General features: G+C 53.1%; 1 protein-coding gene and 1 long non-coding RNA gene across 7 annotated transcripts in view; one reads left to right on the top strand and one right to left on the bottom strand.

Moving 5' to 3' along the window:
* Positions 1-16482, top strand: part of NOL4L (nucleolar protein 4 like) — a 126045-nt gene that overhangs the window by 74186 nt on the left and 35377 nt on the right. The window lies entirely within an intron of this gene.
* LOC131275764 (uncharacterized) lies at positions 7307-15015 on the bottom strand. 3 transcript variants are annotated; one of them, XR_009183194.2, is made up of 4 exons: positions 14949-15015; positions 12935-13374; positions 11183-11414; positions 7307-8106 (listed from the first exon to the last, which is right to left on the bottom strand). It is a non-coding gene; the product is annotated as an uncharacterized lncRNA (long non-coding RNA). The 3 variants fall into 3 exon arrangements; XR_009183195.2 differs by having other exon boundaries at positions 7309-8106; positions 13173-13374; XR_009183196.2 differs by lacking the exon at positions 12935-13374 and having other exon boundaries at positions 7311-8106.

Below are 16482 nucleotides of genomic sequence, written 5' to 3'. Positions count from 1 at the left end.
ATCTTTAAAAAAATAAATAAAATAAAATGAAATAGACTTCAGTTTTGAGAACAGTTTCAGATTTATAGAAAACTTGAGAAGATAGTAGAGTGCTCCCTTATGCCCTGCACCTAGTTTCCCTATTATAAACATTTTACATTAGTATGATACACTTGTTGGTATAAGTGTACTAGCATCAATATATTATTATTTACTAAAGTCTGTATTTTATTTAGATTTTCTTGTTTTTGCCTATTGCACCTTTTCTGTTCCAGAATCCCATCCAGGTCACCTCATTACATTCACTTGTCATGTCTCTTTAGGTGCCTCTTGGCTATGACAGTTTCTCAGATGTTCCTTGTGTTGGATGCTCTTGACAGTTTTAAGGCGCACTGGTCAGGGATTTTAGAGGGTATCCCACTATTGGAATTTGTCTGATCTTTTCCTCAGGATAAAACTGGGGTACGGGTTCTTGGGAGGAAGACCACAGACCTAGAATGCCATTTTCATATCAACATATCGACGGTACACGATCTGTGATTTAACGTTGCCTTGTTCACACCTGACCAAGGTCACATCGGTCTGTTTTCTCCCTTGTAAAGTTGCTCTTTTCCCCTTCGTTCTATACCGTACACTCTGAAAGCAAGTCACTATACACAACCCACTCCTCAGGAGTGGGGAATTATGCTTCCCCTTCTTGAGAGTGAAGGAGCTACATAAATTATTTGGAATACTTCTGCATGGGAGATTCTTCCTTCCTCCCCATTTATTGCATCAGACACTCATTTATATATCAGTATGGACTCATGGGTATTTATTTTATATACTTTGGGTTATAATCCAATATTACATCATTTATTTTGTTGCTCAAATTGTTCCAGCTCTTTGGGCTGGCCCCTGTCCCTCTGACTTAGCGTGCTATGGTGGGGTAAGTTGTTGCTGTTGGGTGCTTCCTCGCTGTCTGGCACTACAAGATGCCTCGCACTCGACTTTATGTTTCCTGCCCCAGTCCTAGAACCAGCCATTTCTCAAGGATTCCTTTTACTGAAGAGTGGTATTAAAAACCAAGATCTGGGCTCTAGGTGTGCTCATTGCTGCTGGTGCGTCTTTTCCTTTAGGCCCTCTCAGTTGAGAGAGCAAAAAAAAGACACATTTCCATTTCTTACATTTAATTGTTGACCCACTTAGAGCTTATCCTGGTATATGCTCTGGGATATGGATCGTACTAATTGTTTTGTCACACATCATTTATTAAATAATTTATATTTTCCCATTGTTTCAAGATGCCACCTTTTTGATTTTTGAAATTTCCATGTGAAACATAATTTATTTCTATTCAGTCTATTGGCCTTTTTGACTATTCAGGTACTGTTTTAAGTATTACGACTTAATAATATGTTTTAATATTTACTAAGAATGGTTCCTCACTAGTTTGACTTTCTTTTTAAAGTTTTTCTGTAAATAAAATGTGGTATATGCTCCTAATGGCTATTATTCAGCCATAAAAAGGAATGACGTTCTGACATATGTTTCAATGTTGATGAACCCCCAAAATTATGTTAAGTAAAGGAAGCCAAACACTAAAGGATGAATATTGGATGATTCCACTTATGTGAAATATCTAGAACAGGCAAATTCACAGCGACAGAAAATAGATTAGAGGTCACCAGGGAAGAGAGGAACGGGGAGTTATTGCTTCCTGGGTACAGAGTTTCTGTTTGGGGTGATGAAAAAGTTTTGGAAATAGACAGTGGTGATGGTTGCACAACTCTGTTAATGTAAATAATACCACTGAAGTGTGCGCTTAAAAATGGTTAAAATGGCAAATTTTACATTGTGTGTATTTTCCCACACACAAAAAAGTTTCCTGACTTGAAAAAAAAAGTTGCTTTGAAAATAAATTGTAACTTCAAGGCCTAAAAATGTTTGCATGCCCACTTGGTGGGGGGAAATACTGCGAGGCACTGTTGATCTGACCACAGAAGTGTTAGGTGGACCCTTTTCCTGCAGGCCTTTCTATTCACCGGACAAGCCAGGTGGACTGTGAGCCAGGAGCGTCATGACCCCGGGGTTGGAGCCTGGTGGGGCTAGAAACACTGACAAGCCCAGCTTTGCCCTCTGCCTTACCACTGCGTCAAGCAAAACGGGGCGTTTTGAATTTGAGGGAGAAAGTTTTCCTGGAAACCTCTTTTTTTTTTTGAGAGGACAAAGAGGAAAATGAAAAGCTCCTTGTCGAACATCTTTGTTCTGGGGCGTTATTTTAGTGATCTGCATAGGCTTTCCACAGACTTGCTGCAGTTTGCAGCTCTCAAAGCAAACGAGCCTTTCGCGTGTGGCCGAGGCAGCCTGGGTTCGGGGAGGTCTGCCTCCCCGAAGCCAGGTGGGAGAGAAGCGGAAGACAAGGAGCTGTAGTCGACACCCGAACCCAAATGGCTCGTTGTCCCCGGCAGCCCCGAACAGCTCAGGCCCGTTCTGGGCGGCAGATGTCCACCCTCATGCCCATGAGGATGCCGAGGTGGCCTTCGGCTGCATTCTCCAGGGAAGAAATGCGCGCAGCGCCCTTCATTCGCAGGCGCAGGCAGAAGAGCTGCCTGGCGCCACGAGGAGAAATCCTGCGTTTGGGGCCGGGAATGCTTTGTCTGCGTCGGGGAGCGCGGTCAGGAGCTGGCCCTCTGTCCGTGGGGGGAGGCGGCCGCCCGGCCTTCTCTGAGCCTGACTGCCGCGCGCCCCTGCAGAGCACCCTGGGTAACTGCACTTGCGCTCTCCATCTCCAAGGACAGGAGAAATCCAACAGGAAAGGAGGCGGCTTTCCCGGGGCCAAGCCAGGAAGGAGCTGCTCGAAACATCCAGATGGTCCCTGAACTGCCGGTGACCTCGTGACCCCCGACTCTGGGCCCTCTGGGCCCGGCCTGCTGAGACCCGGAGAAGACTCCTTTTCTGGTGGTGGTGGCTGAGTCCTGGGGCGCGCTTTTTTTTTGGTTTTGGTTTGTTTTTTTTTTTGTTTTTACAGCCAAGCTCCTACCTCCAGTTTCCAGAGTGTCTCTTGCATCCAGAGCAAGTGGATGTTGTTTTGCTCAGGGCGCTTTGTCCAGCCCCCACGGTTCGTTTCATGATTTTGAGGACGAGACCCAGAAGGCTCGGCTTCGGCTAAATGCGTTCGCCTCCAGGTAGCTCGGGCCTTGGAGGCCAGGATTTTTATCCAGGTTCTCAGCGCACCCGACCCCTGTCCCGCCCGGTGGGTCCTCTCATATGGGGCCCAGCCCCTGGCCACAGGCTGCCCTCCCACCGGCTCGCCCTGGTAAGGGAGGCCCGGTCACCCCAGCAGAATGGCCCCCACTGGGTGGGTGGGTCTCTGTAACCAGACCTGAAGGAGGTGGGCGGGCGCAGGCGCTTCAGCAGCTGATGTCTGGAGATCAATTAGAGATAATGGCTTTGGGTGGACATGAAGGAGCATGGCCAAGCTTTTTCCCGGTTGTGGGTTGTGATCATGTTTACCACATTAACAGGCCTTTTTTTTTTTTTTTGAGGGTGGGAGGGTACAGCGTTGCCCTGTGGATTTGTGCTGGAGGCTTTGTTTCGCTCAGGGTAAGCGGGTGTGGAGCCCCCTCCCCGCGCGCCCTGTCTGCACTCCCCCAACCCCTGCTGAGGGTGGACAGCGCCTCCCCTCCCACTCCTCGTGCTCACAGTCTGCCAGACCTCGCCCTCCCTAAGACCCTGTGTTTGTGTAGTTTTAAAGAAACTTCCTCATTCATTCATTCATTCATTCATTCAAAAGTCATTTTTTAAGTTCCTACTAAGTGCTGGGCTATTCAGAGCATTGAGGCATAGCAGAGTAAGCCAAACAAAGTACCCACCCTCAGGGACTCAGGCTTATGGAGGACTTGATAACCAAGTCAGGAAGGAGAAAAGAGGCAAAAGCAAGAAATTTGGGGGCAGAGAATTATTATAGGCTAAGATGAGAGGCTGCCCCTCGAGGCAAGATCTCTCTGAAGAGGTGGCTTCTGAGCCGAGGCCGGAATGATGAGAACTGGGCAGCCCTGAGGAGACGAGGGAGGGAGGGTTTTTTAGGTGGAGGAGGCAGCAGATGCAAAGGCCCTGTGGTTGTAGTAGCAAGGGGGCTAGGACAGAGGGTGAGAGGGAGACTCCCCGGGATAAGCTTGAGTAGTCTGCCGAGAACAGCTCCTGCGGGGCTTACCACCTGGGTGGGGAATTTGTCACATGCAATGGGAAGTCTTGTGGTGATTCTTCCTCTGCCAGAGTAGAGCAGGCTTCTAACTTGGGGTGATGAGCACTGGAGAGAGAGTCCAGTAGCTTTGGTTCCCTTTGTGGCGCTTCCCCTGGCCAGCTGTCTAACTTTCATTTCTCATTGCTGCAACATCCCTGTTACTGGAACAGCAGGTTTGGGCCAGACGTCGGGGGTTTCCCGTTTTGCTTTTTGGTAGAGGAGCCCCTTTCTGTACGGGAAACTTCTGGGAAGTGTCAAGGGTCAGCAGCAGACAAGCGTGTCACTGGCAAAGCTGGAGAGGGGACCCAGACCTCTGCCTGTCTGCCCCCTCTGTCCCCAAGGACCCCCCCCTCCACCCTTCTTCAGAACCCCAAGAACAGGGTCTGGGTGTCCCTGCACTTTGGGCTGGGGTGCTGAAGATGATCAGGGAGAGGGGTCCAGCCCCGTGTGACCACAAGCAGCCTGGCCTCAAGCAGGCTGTTCCTCTTCTCTTTTGAAATTTCCTCCTTGATAGAGATGAATAAAACAGCCTACACCTGGCCAGCCCCTCCCCCCGTGGTCATTTTAAGGCCAAATAAGTTGTTTGGAGTGACTCAGAGTGCCTCCAGGAAAAACTGGATAGATACAGAAGGTACCAGGACACTGTGGTGGCTCAGGAATTGCCCCGCACATACCGATGCAGTAGCCTGGATACCTCTCCTTCTTGCAGAGTCCATGGGCAATGGAAATCAATTCTTGTCTGCCCCCAAGCATCACAGTATACGTAGCAGGTGCCTGGTGCCTGAACACGGACACCCCCTTCCAGTCTCTTGAGGAGTTAACCCCCTAGAGAAAAGACCCCATAGGAGTGGGGTTCCTTTTTGTCTGGTCCATCCACATCAGGAGCCTTGTGAATCAGTCAGGAATGTTTCTGGCCACAAGTACCAAAAAAACCCAACTGGCTGTATTGCAAACACAAGGATTATTTTACTCCTGAAACAGAAGGGGTGGAGGAGATACAGTTGGTGCTAATGTCTACAGTTGGGGCTGGTGTCTCTGTGATGTTGTTGACCATTTCCTCATGGTTGCAAGTTGGTTGCTATTGCCCCAGCCATCTTGTCTTCATTTAAGGAGAGTGGTATTTGCCTAGTCTAGCAAAGCAAAAGTTTTTCCAGAAAGTTGGCAACAGCCTTTGTTGACATCTCACTGGCCAGGACAAAATCAAATGGCAACCCCACCTACAGGGGAGACTGTAAAAAATTCATTTTTAAGTGCTCCTTGACTGAGAAAGACAAGGGAGAAGTGAGTTGGGTCTTGGAAGCTAGTCCACGGTATCTGGTACTGCCTAAGTGCGTCAGCTGAGCTTTGCAATACCTTTGGGTGTTCAGATGCCAAAGGCCTGGGCTGTGGAAAAGAACAGTAAGGAAAAGACAATGAGGAACAGTGCAAAGGAAGGAGAAGAGAGGAGGCAGAGGCAAGGAGGAATGTAGAAACTGGCATTTGTTGCAGACCTACTGTGTGCCACTCACAGACATGGAATTTAATTCCTCACAACCTGGGGAAACGGCAGCTGGAATAACTTGTCCAACGCCCGGTAGTGAGAAGGGAAGCCCTGGACCCTCCGTCATCGGTGCAGTTATTTCCCAGGGAAGGGGAGGGAGACGAGGCGGCAGACAGTGTAGTCAGGGGAGGGACAGGCTGAGGCCACCAGCAGCCTCCAGCACAGCCAGGAGCCCGAGGGCAGGCTCGGCTGTGCTCAGGGCTCCCGGTCGTCCCTGCTCTGCAGCCTATCCCGGGACCAAAGTAGGGCTCAGTGGAGGTTTACTCTTTACTCACCGCATCCTCATCATCCTCACCCTCGTGGTCCTCGTTTAACAGTCACTAAGATCTGGGCAGTGGCCCCGTGCCAGCCACCAGGCCAGCGCTCTCCCGAGGTCCCCTCCTTTCAGCCTCTTCAACCTTCTGAAACAAGTCACTGCTGTTTCCCCCATTTTAGAGATGCTAAAACTAAGGCTTGGAGTGGTCACGTCACTTGCTGGAGGTGACACTGAGGGGGGCTTGAATGCGAATAACACTTCCCCATCCCCTGCTCCCCTGCTCGCCTCCAGCCCCCACCCCCTTGGGCTCTGGCCTCCAAACACTCAAAGCCACGGCCAGAAAGGCCTCTTGGCAGCAGCTCTGGCCCCTAGAACCCTCGGCTGTCCCAGCACCCCCCTCCCCTTTACCGCGCCCCCCATGCCTGCCAGGCTTTGTCATGAAGGAATTTAGGACCCAGACAGGAAATGCTGCCTGCCCCTCTCTCTTGGTGACCTGCCCCATTTCGCACTGGGGTCTCCTCCAGCAGCAGTAGTCAGTGTCTTGGCATCTGCAGAGAGGCCCTCACCGGAAGCCTCCGTGTAGCCACCCCATCTCGCCCAGTCCCCTGCCAGGGAGCCGGCTAGAGCTTCACCCCATGGGCCTCCCTAGGCCCCGCCTCCACCAGGGGTTGCTTTGAGAAGCCCCGGGGTCCAGTAATAGGCTGGAGTGACTTGGAGCAGCCCCTGCCGGCCGGGTCCCAGCTCACAGCCCAGGGGCAACCACCTGCGGCCCGTGGCCCAGACCCGCTCAGCTCTGCTGGCGGCCAGTGAAGGGCTGCTCCACGCGACGGCTCAGCGGTCCCATCCAGCAGGGCACACGGCGCATTCTGGGTCCAACCCTAGCCCGGCCTCTGGCCTCTGGTGGTGACCTTGGGCACATGCCCTGCCCTGTCTGAGCACCCATTTCCTCATTCCTGGGTGGCTGGGTCAGTCACTTAACCTTCCTCCCAGGGCCTCTGCTCTTCCTGTGCAAAATGGTGGTTAATCTCAACCTTGTTATTTGGCTGATTAAATAAGATAATGTAGACATACCACCCAGCACGAGTCTGGCAGAGAGTGGGTTGCAGTAATTGATTGCAGCAAGCTCCAGGCTGCTTAGCCATGTTAACTGGTTTTGACTTTCTTTTTTAAACTTTTATTGATGTGTATAACACACAGGGAGAAGAATACAAATCATTACGTGGACAGCTCAGAAAATTTTCGCAAATTGAATATGCCTCCTGTGACCAGCGCCCCAGAGACCCCTGCCCCAGAGACCCCTGCCGTCCCCTTCCAATCACTCCCCATCCATCCCCGCCCTGGCTTCTAATAGCATAGATAGGCTTTGCGTGTTCTAGAACGTCATAGAGATGGAATCCCACAGCAGGTGCTCTTTTGCGTCTGGCTCCTCTTGCTCACAAACTTAAGTTTGCGAGAGTCATTCGTGCTGTGGCGTCTCAGGAGCCCACTCCTTCTGCTGGATGTGTGGATGGACCACAGTGTATCCATTCTCCATCGGTGGACATTTGGGTAGTTTGCAACTTGGAGCTGTTGTGACCAGCCCTGGAATATGTCTTTTAGGGGCCTTTGTACTTCTTTCTCTGGGGTGCCCACCTGGGAGTGTGGCTGCTGGGTTGCTGCGGCCGTGGCTCTTGGACGAGCCTCTCCAAAGGAGCCCGGAGAGAGGGAAGGGAAGAGGCAGGTGCACCTCTGGCAGGAGTTACCCAAGGTGCCGCGCTTGGGATGGAGCTCAGGGTGGTGTGCCCGTTCCGAGCTCTGTTGTGGTGGGCAGGACAGGGTCCTGAGTGATGCAGAGATGAGCCCCTACTGTGTACAGCCTCTGAGAGTTATTGGTGCAGTTGAGGAAATGAGGGATAAGGCAGGAGATGGGAAGTGGCACAAGCGCATGAAGTGGTGGAAGACTGGCAGGAACCTGTCAGCAGATGATGTATCAGCTAAGAGCCAGCTGGGTGGTCCATGAGATTGACACTTCAAGTTCAGAGCGGGGGGCTGCAGGGGTCTAGATTTGGTGGGGGTGGAGAGTGTCTTTGTTTCTCCCTTCCAGTCAGAGATCTGAAACCCTGAATGCTAAAAGGAAAAAAATTAATTGGACGATATAAAACTGCAAAATTTCCATGTGGCAAAAAAAAAAAAAAAAAAAAAGAATCCCATTATAAACAAAATAAAAAGGAAATAAAAGGAAAACATATTTACAAAATATATGACAAAATATTAATTTTCTTAATTTCCAAAGCGCTTACAAAAAAAAAAAGACCAACAACCCAAATAGGAAAATGGGCAAAGGATATGAACAGGTTATTCTCAAAAAAAGGAGATACAATTGGTCAATAAACCATGATACACATATATACTTGCATTCCCAAATTAAAAGGGCAAAGCTTTGAGAATAACAGAAACCATTTTTCACCTTTCAGATTGGCAAAGGTAAAAGAGATTGCTAATACTAAGCTGCGACAAATGTGTAGTGAGGGAAGCGGATGTGGCTCAAGAGATAGAGCTTCTGCCTACCGTATGGGAGGAACTGGGTTCAATCCCTGGGACCTCCTGGTGAAAAAAAAGAGAGAGTGTGCCCACACAGCAAGCCAGTGCCCATGTGAGTGCCCGCGTGGTGAGCCCGTGCCTGCACAAGTGCCTGCACGAGTGCCCACGTGGTGAGCCAGTGCCCCATGCACATAAGTCACACAGCAAGATGATGATGTGTCAAAAGAGAGACAAGGAGAGAGTCAAGGTGAAGTGCAGCAGAGACCAGGAACTGAGGTGGCTCAATTGACAGGGAACCTGTCCCCATAAGAGGTCTCCAGGATCGAATCCCGGTGGATCCTAGAGGAGAGAAAATGAGAAGACAACACAGACAGCAAAAACAGCAAGGCAGGAGGAGGGAAAGGGGGGAAAATAAATAAATCTTAAAAAAAAAAAAGTGTAGCAAAACAACTGTCAGATATTGCTGGTGACAGTAAATTGGCCCAGTTGTAGAGAGGGATATGACAGTCACCATGAAGATTTAGAATCAGGATGATGACAAAAACCACCATTTACCAAGTACTCCCAGTGGGAAAAAGATCATGGTGTCTTTTATGCCCTCACCTCCAAAGTTACACACCCTCATTTCCACAATATCCTATTGGTTACACAAGTGCTTTATGTGTTTATAGTATCCTATGGGTTTGCAGTATCCTATGGGTTGCATGGCCCTATTCATTGTAACAAGGGACTGAGTAGCCTAGGGAGTGAATACCAGGAAACCAGGATCACCCTGGACGGTCTTGGAGCCTGGCTACTACCCTTTCTAATCTCAAAGGGGAAATTTTGGTGCTATGTTAAATACACTAATGTTTAAGTACTGTGTTAAACACACTATGAGGAAACTGAGGCTTAGAGAGGTTGAGGTATCAAGCCCAAGCATTGACTAGTGTCAGAGCCAGAATTTGAACCAAGTCTGATTTGGCTGTACCTTTTCTATTTGACCTCCTCACTGCTGGCCCCTCTTCCATCCTTGCCTCCTTCTAATCTCATCTCCCCTGATCTAAAGACGTAATTCAGATAGCGCACACACCTCACCACGGTACACAAACTCTGCATGTCCTTTCACCCTCACCTCCTAGCCTCCCCCACCCCAGCCCACCGTGCTCCAGCCACACTGGTTGCCTTTCTGTTCCTTGCACATGCCAAGCCCGTTCCCTCAGGGCCTTTGCAATGGGGCCCCCTCTGCCTGAAGGCTGTTTCCCCAGGTCTTCACCTGACTGTCAACTAGACTGTCAGCTTCTGCCTTCCGGGGATTAGAGCACTGGCAGGCCTGCTCCTGGGAGGGGCCTTTCCTGTCCACTCCAGACCCCACCCTTGCCCTCACCCCTAGTTCCTGCCTCGCCCAACACCTCCCTCCCACCTCCTTCCTCCACCCCATCCCGTCTCTGCAAACCCCTATCTCCACCCTTCCCTCTGTCTCCACCCGACACCCTGTCTCCCACCCTCCCTCCCCCTCCCCTAGTCTATCTCGTCTTCAGGATCCTATCAAAATTCACACTTATAGTTGTTTATCTTTAGTCTCATCATTTAGAATGAATTGGTGGCAGGAGAGTCACCAATCCTGGACTTTCTGAAGAGTCCAGGCAGTCGTGTTGTGGCACTTCTCTCCTGGATTTCTTGTCTGGTGGTTTCCTCGTGATCAAATTCAGATGAAGCATTTCGGGGGAGAACCCGACACAGGGGAGGCTGTGTCTTCTGACTTCCTGTCTTTAGGAGGTGCGCCCATCTGGCCAGGCAGCCCCTCTTTGGGGGCTGCTGAACTTGATTGCTTGGTTGGGGGGCGGGGTGCCTGCCAGATCTTTCCCTTGTACAGGTACAATTCCCCCTCTGTCATTAATAAGTACTTTGTGGGGGTAAATGGGTTTTTAAATGGGTTGAGATGCTTGAACAGCATCCGTGCTGGTCAGCCAAGATTCTGCTCTTCCTAATAATAGCCAGCTCCTGGTTTGCATGGCTGAGGCCCCCGGCGGAGCAAGCTGATTCTACCCAGGAAGCCGTCTGCGGGGTTAGCTGCTCCGTAGAGCACATGCCTTGCCCATCGTCTGCTTACAAAAGCACCCACTGTTTACAGAGCCTGGAGGGGCAGTAAGGCAGCACTGTCCCCTTTAGCAGATAGGACAGCTTTCTCTGCCCTAACCTCTCATCAGACTGGGGCCAGCAAAAAGGACACATCAATGGGAGAATTCATAATCAAGAAACTAGGTCACCTGATTCCTTGCTGGGACCTGTGCTGTGGCCACTTTAAGGATCGAGGGAGTTGTCCAGACACACAAGGACACTGAGAGCAGCCTATACAAGGTTACTCAAGGAGTGGCAGCTCCCGCAGGGATAAGGATCTGGGAGCTTTCTGCCGGCTGGCGTCTGCGCCAGCGCACGTGAACACTGCCTCATTCATGGTGCTGCTCTCAGCCAGGTTTCTCCAGGTTTCTCCAGGGCTCCCCACTGCTGCCTTCTGTGGGTCTGTTTTACCTCCGGGGTGGTAAATAGTTCACGTTTCATGCCTAGAGAAAACCACGGCTTTGCCCTTCTGGGCAGTACTGGCTCTTTTTTATTAGCCAGAGAGGAGGTGAGTTATCCGAGATCAGTTCCACCTTTGCACTTCAGTTGGATTTGGCCTTACCTTTCAAGCCCAGATGTCCACTACCCCTGCGAAACCGTGACTCAGGCCTGAAGAAGTCAAAGGTCTCTAGAAATGTGGCGGGAAGAGATGGGGACTCCTGGGCCTGAATTATCTCATTTTGTTGCCATGTTGTCAGTTTCCCCTGGATGAGCTGAAGAGTAGTGGCCACTAATTCATTCTAATATCACTCCTGGGCACCAACGTGTGAACTCTGGGTATTGATGCCTCTGTCCTGCATCACCGAGGAAGAGAAGTGAAAATATAATAGAGAAAACTGGGAATTGGTTTGAAAACACATTTGGTTTCAGCAATAAAAGGTGACATGCTTAAACCCTCTTTTATTTTATTATTTATTTATTTATTTATTTAGAGGTGCCGGGGCTGGGGATTGAACCCAGGACCTCATGTGTAGGAAGCCAGCACTCAACCACTGAGCCACACTGGCTCCCCTAAGTTGGTTTTTTTGTTTGTTTGCTTGCTTTTTTTAAGAAGCCCCAGGAACTGAACCCAGGACCTCCCATGTGGGAAGCAGGTGCTCAACTGCTTGAACCACATCTATTCCCCTTACACCTTCTTTTTAAAAAATTGTGTACAATCCACAGAATGGGGGAAAATTATTTGGAAACCATATGTCTCATGAGGATTTAGTATCTAGACTATACCAAGAATTACAATTTAACACTCAAAAGACAATGCCATTAAAAATGTACTTGAATAGACATTACTCCAAAGAAGATATAAAAATGGTCAATAAGCATGTGAAAAGATATTCAGTGTCATTAGTCATTAGGGAAAAGCAAGTCAAAACCACAATGAGATACCACTTGACACCTTTTAGGATGGGTATTAACCAAAAAAAAAAAAAAGGGCAGCGGATGTGGCTCAAGCAGTTGAGCACCTGCTTCCCATATGGGAAGGTCCTAGGTTCTGTTCCTGGTGCCTCCTAAAAACAAAAACAAAAACAAGCAAAACAAACGAAAAAGCCCCTCAGGGGAGCTGATGTGGCTCAGTTGTTGAGCCCCACTTTTTCACATGCGAGGTCCCAGGTTCAATCTCCGGCCCTGGGCCCTCAAAAAAAAAAAAAAAGGAAACTAAGTGTTGCTGAGGATGCAGAGAAATTGGAACCCTTGTACATTTTTGGTGGGTCTGTAAAATAGTGCAGTCACTGTGGAAAACAGTTTGGTGGTTCCATGAAAAGTTATGCATAGTATTACCGTATGACCCAGCAATCCCACCCCTAGATATATATTCAAAAGAATTTAAAACAGGGACTCAGACAGATACTCATCCCGGAGTGTTCGTCGCTGCACTATTCACAGTGGATGGATAAATAACGCAATGGGGTATTGTTCAGCGATAAAAAGGAATGACGTTCCGACACATGCTACAACATGGATGAGCCTTGGGGACATGATGCTTAGTGAAGGAAGCCAGGCACAAAAGGGCAAATACTTGATGATTTCACGTATATGAAATAACTAGAATAAGCAAATCCATAGAGACAAAGTAGATTAGAGGTTACTGGGAGGTTGGTGGATAGGTGAATGGGGAGTTAGTGCTTTATTGATAGAGTTTCTATCTGGGATGATGAAAAAGTTTTGGAAATAGACCTGATGGTTGTTGGCACAACATTGCAAATGTAATTAATGCCGCTGAATTATACCACTTAAAAATGGTTAAATGCCAAACTTTATATATATTTTACCCCAATAAAAATAATTTATAAAAAGAGTTTTATATTGACAGTAAAACCTTAGCCTGAGCGGAAGGAAGTCTTTCCTTAATCTGTGTGTTGTCATCCTTTCATTTTTCTGAGGGATGAGTTCTGAGCTCCGAACCTATGGTATTGTACTTCCAACTCTCCCCTGTAGAGGGAGCCTCGCTTTACCTTGGTTCTTACAATGCAAAGCTTTCAGGGGAAGAAAGAAAAAAGCATTTTACAGAAAAAAAGTTGGAGGGTTTAAAAGCAGCCTGTTTCAAAATTGCAAACCCCGCAGTGGCTGTCTCCTTTTCTCCTCTCTGCCGGTTCCCCTGCGAATGAGTTGTAGCCTAGAGAAGTCAGTAGAAACTGCCCTTCCTGTCTGACGCGACCGGAGGACCCAGGAGGTGGGATCGTTATTGTTTTTTGTTGTTGGCTTGTGTTGTTTTTTGACCATGTCCCCACAGAATTCCATGAAGGTGGCTCTCCATCCCTGTTGAAGCACGAGTGTTTTTGAGCCGATCTATTGTAGCAGAGGGCGTGGGGGGGGCGGGGCGGATATCTGACCCCGGTACCTCTGACCCGTCTTCCCTGAGGGGGCTAATTCTGCTGTTTAGGGACGAGCGTGTCACGTTTCAGGCCGAGTCTGAGGTTGCTCCGCCGTCCAGGTGCCCCCACCCGCGACGCCCCATTCCGCCCTCTCCCGCCCCCCCAGGCGGACGACTGTCGGTCCCGGGCCCCGCGTCTCCGAGCCGCGCGGGTCTTCCCGCTGCCCCGCACTGCCCCTGCCCACGGTGTGCTCTCGGGTCTGGGATGGACCGTCCTTGCAGACATCCCATTACTTTACAGCTGGAGCTCGCGCGCCCTTAGGAGCCGGCCCCGTGGGGTCTAGAGGAGCACAATGACCGGGGGGTGGGGGCGGGGGACCGCGAGCCTCCGGGCGCTGGGGACCGCCGGAAGGTTTGGGTCGAACAGGTGAGCGCAGCCGGGACGCTAAGGCGCCCGCCCCGGGGAGGGAGCGCAGGGGAGGGTGTAAACTAAGTGGTGGGAAAGAGACAAAGGAAGAGTGAAGAGGCGAGACGGTGCGGAAGGGAGGAGGGGGAGGGGAGGGGCAGCGGGTGGGCAGTGCCGAGGAGCCTGAGCTTGAACTTGATCAAGAAAAGGGGGGCCCTGAGGTGGGGGCGGGGGGGCGGCCGAGAGCAGGCCACGTGCCAGCCTTTCCTAGTCCAGGCTATCGCTCCAGACCACCCGGGGCCGAGCCCCCTGCCCCGGCAGCCCCACCCAGAGAGGACCCGCGTCCAGGGGAAGCCCGGAGACACGCGGGGGACGAGGGCGGCCCGAAGGCTCCGGGGCGCGGAGAGTTCCTGATGGGGCCTGAGTCACTTTCTTTGGGCCAAGTCTCCCTCTCTGGGCCTGAACGCTCCGGGCTCGCCGTGTGCCCCGCCCCCCCAACCTCTCGGACCCTGACACGGCGGCCTTCGGGAGCTGGAGGCGGGAGCCGACTCCACCGCCCCCTTTCCCGGGCACAGCCCCCCAGCACAGCTCCTCCTCGAAGTGCCTCCCCCTTAAGAGCGCTCTCCCCCCGAGAGCTCGGCGGCGCGTCCTGCGCGCCCTCACCCCCACCCCCTACCTGGCTCAGCGCCCCCTCCCTCTTCCTCCTCCTCCTCTTCGTCCCCTCCCTCCCTCCTCCTCTCCCTGGGTGCCTCCTTTTCCTCTCCCCCTCCCCCCGAGCCCACTCCTCCACCTCCTCCTCCTGCTCCTCCTCCCCGTGCGTGCGCCCTCCCGGCGCTCCCCTCCCCCCGGCCCCCGCCCCGTGCCCGGTCCCGCCCCCCTCCCCCGCCTCCCCGTGCCCGGTGCCCCCCTCCTCCTTCCTCCCTCCCGGCCGCGGCGCCGCCGCCGCCGCTGCCGCCGCCGCTCGCCTGGGCCCTCCCCCTGGCCACCCCCGCCCCCGGGCCGGGCAGTGACGCGCCGCGGCGGTGCCAGCCCCTCTCCCCGGGCGGCCGCGGCGGCAGCAGCAGCAGCAGCAGCTGGAGCTGTGGGGCTGTCACCGCCGCCCGCCCCGCTCACTCGCCGAGCCCGGCCGCCGGTCTCCGCCTCGCCCCCCGCTCAGGTATGGAGTCCGGCCCGGAGCCCCCGCGATCGGGCCGTTTCCGGGCCCCCGGCCGCCGCCCCCCTCCTCCCGCCGCCGCCGGCCGTTGAGATGCGGTTAGGGGGGCGGGGGGCTGGGGGGTTCCGGAGAGGGGGACGCGGGAGGAGCTTCCTGCGCCGGGGCTGAGGAGGGGGGCGCGGGGGAGCCGCTGCGCCCTCGGCGGAGTGGGCTGGGGCGGGGGGCGGGTGAGTGTGTCCGAGTGTGAGTGAGTGGGGGGAGGGGGAGGGCTGCACTCGGGGGCCCGCGGGGGGCCGAGGAGGTGTGCCCGGCTGCGAGCGCCGGGGCCGCCGGGCGCACCCCACTCCCGGGCCGTGCGCGCCGCTGCTCGTGGGGGGCGGCGATTGTGTGCGCCGCGCCGCGGTATTGTGCGGCGGCCGCACGGTTTGCAGCGGGCTCGGCTCCGCGTCCCGGGGAGGAAGGCGCTCGCCGGCGGCGGGGTGGGAGCCGGGCCGGGAGTTGGCGGCCGCCGCCGCGGGGAGAAGGGAAGTGGACTGCGTTTGGGGATGTGAGGACGGGAAGCGCCGAGTGGCAGGGAGGGGCTCGCCGCCGCGGCGCGGGGAGTTGAGGCGCCGTTTCCAGAGTTGAGCCCACTTCTGCAGGCCACGGTCCCTCCCCGGAGGGGACCGGGTGCCCCGCTCAGGTGTCCTGTCCGAGCAGAAGCCGCGGGCGTCGGTGGCCCCTGGCGAAGGGGAATTCCTTCCTGGAGGGGCACACGGGGCGGGGGCCAGCCGGGCGGAGCGAGGGCGCGCGCCGGGGTTAAGTTGGATTTACACCTCCGCCCGCTGCCGCCCGTCCTCCACCACGTCCTCCAGGGCAGGACACTTTGGCGGTGGGGGGTGGGGGTGGGGAGTGCAACCCGCATTTCAGTCCAGCTGTTTGGATTCAGGAGTGACCCCCTCCCTCCTCGCACCCGGAGCTGAGCTGCGCTTGCCCGAGTCGGGTCGCCCTCGCCGGGCCGCGCTTCCTGGGCGCGTTTCTCATTAAGCCGCGCTAATTAGCATTATTCCTGGAGAAAGGTTAAGGTTAGACCGTCCTTTTCCTTATCGGGAGGCCCACCCCATCCTCCCCACTCCCCTCTCTCTCCCTCCCTCCTCCCCAAGAGCACAAAAGCACAAAAAGAAAGTGTGAAGAGGCGCAGATCAATGGAGAAGCCACAAACCCATTAATTCAAATGGAACCTTTTTTCCCCCTCTAAAACATTGATTTTTCTTTCTGTCTGCTCTGAGGGCAGATTAATAACCTCCTGATTTCACCTGAAATGGTGTGTGTATGCTGTGATTTCCTCCTCTTTCTGAGGAGGTTTTGGCTCGAAATAGCCTCTCCCTTGAGGTAAAGCCCTACTTCTCCCAGAATCTGCTGGAAACCCCAGCCTGAGCTGGCCCTCCCAGGTGGGGCATGCAGGGAGAGGTGTTTCATGGCTCTCCCTCCAGTCCCACAACTCTGGACCTCCCG

The sequence above is a fragment of the Dasypus novemcinctus genome, chromosome 24, assembly GCF_030445035.2.
Source record: "Dasypus novemcinctus isolate mDasNov1 chromosome 24, mDasNov1.1.hap2, whole genome shotgun sequence".
Taxonomy (NCBI): Eukaryota; Metazoa; Chordata; class Mammalia; order Cingulata; family Dasypodidae; genus Dasypus; species Dasypus novemcinctus.
Note: the sequence above shows the minus strand (reverse complement) of the source record. Positions and strands in the feature narration are given on the sequence as shown.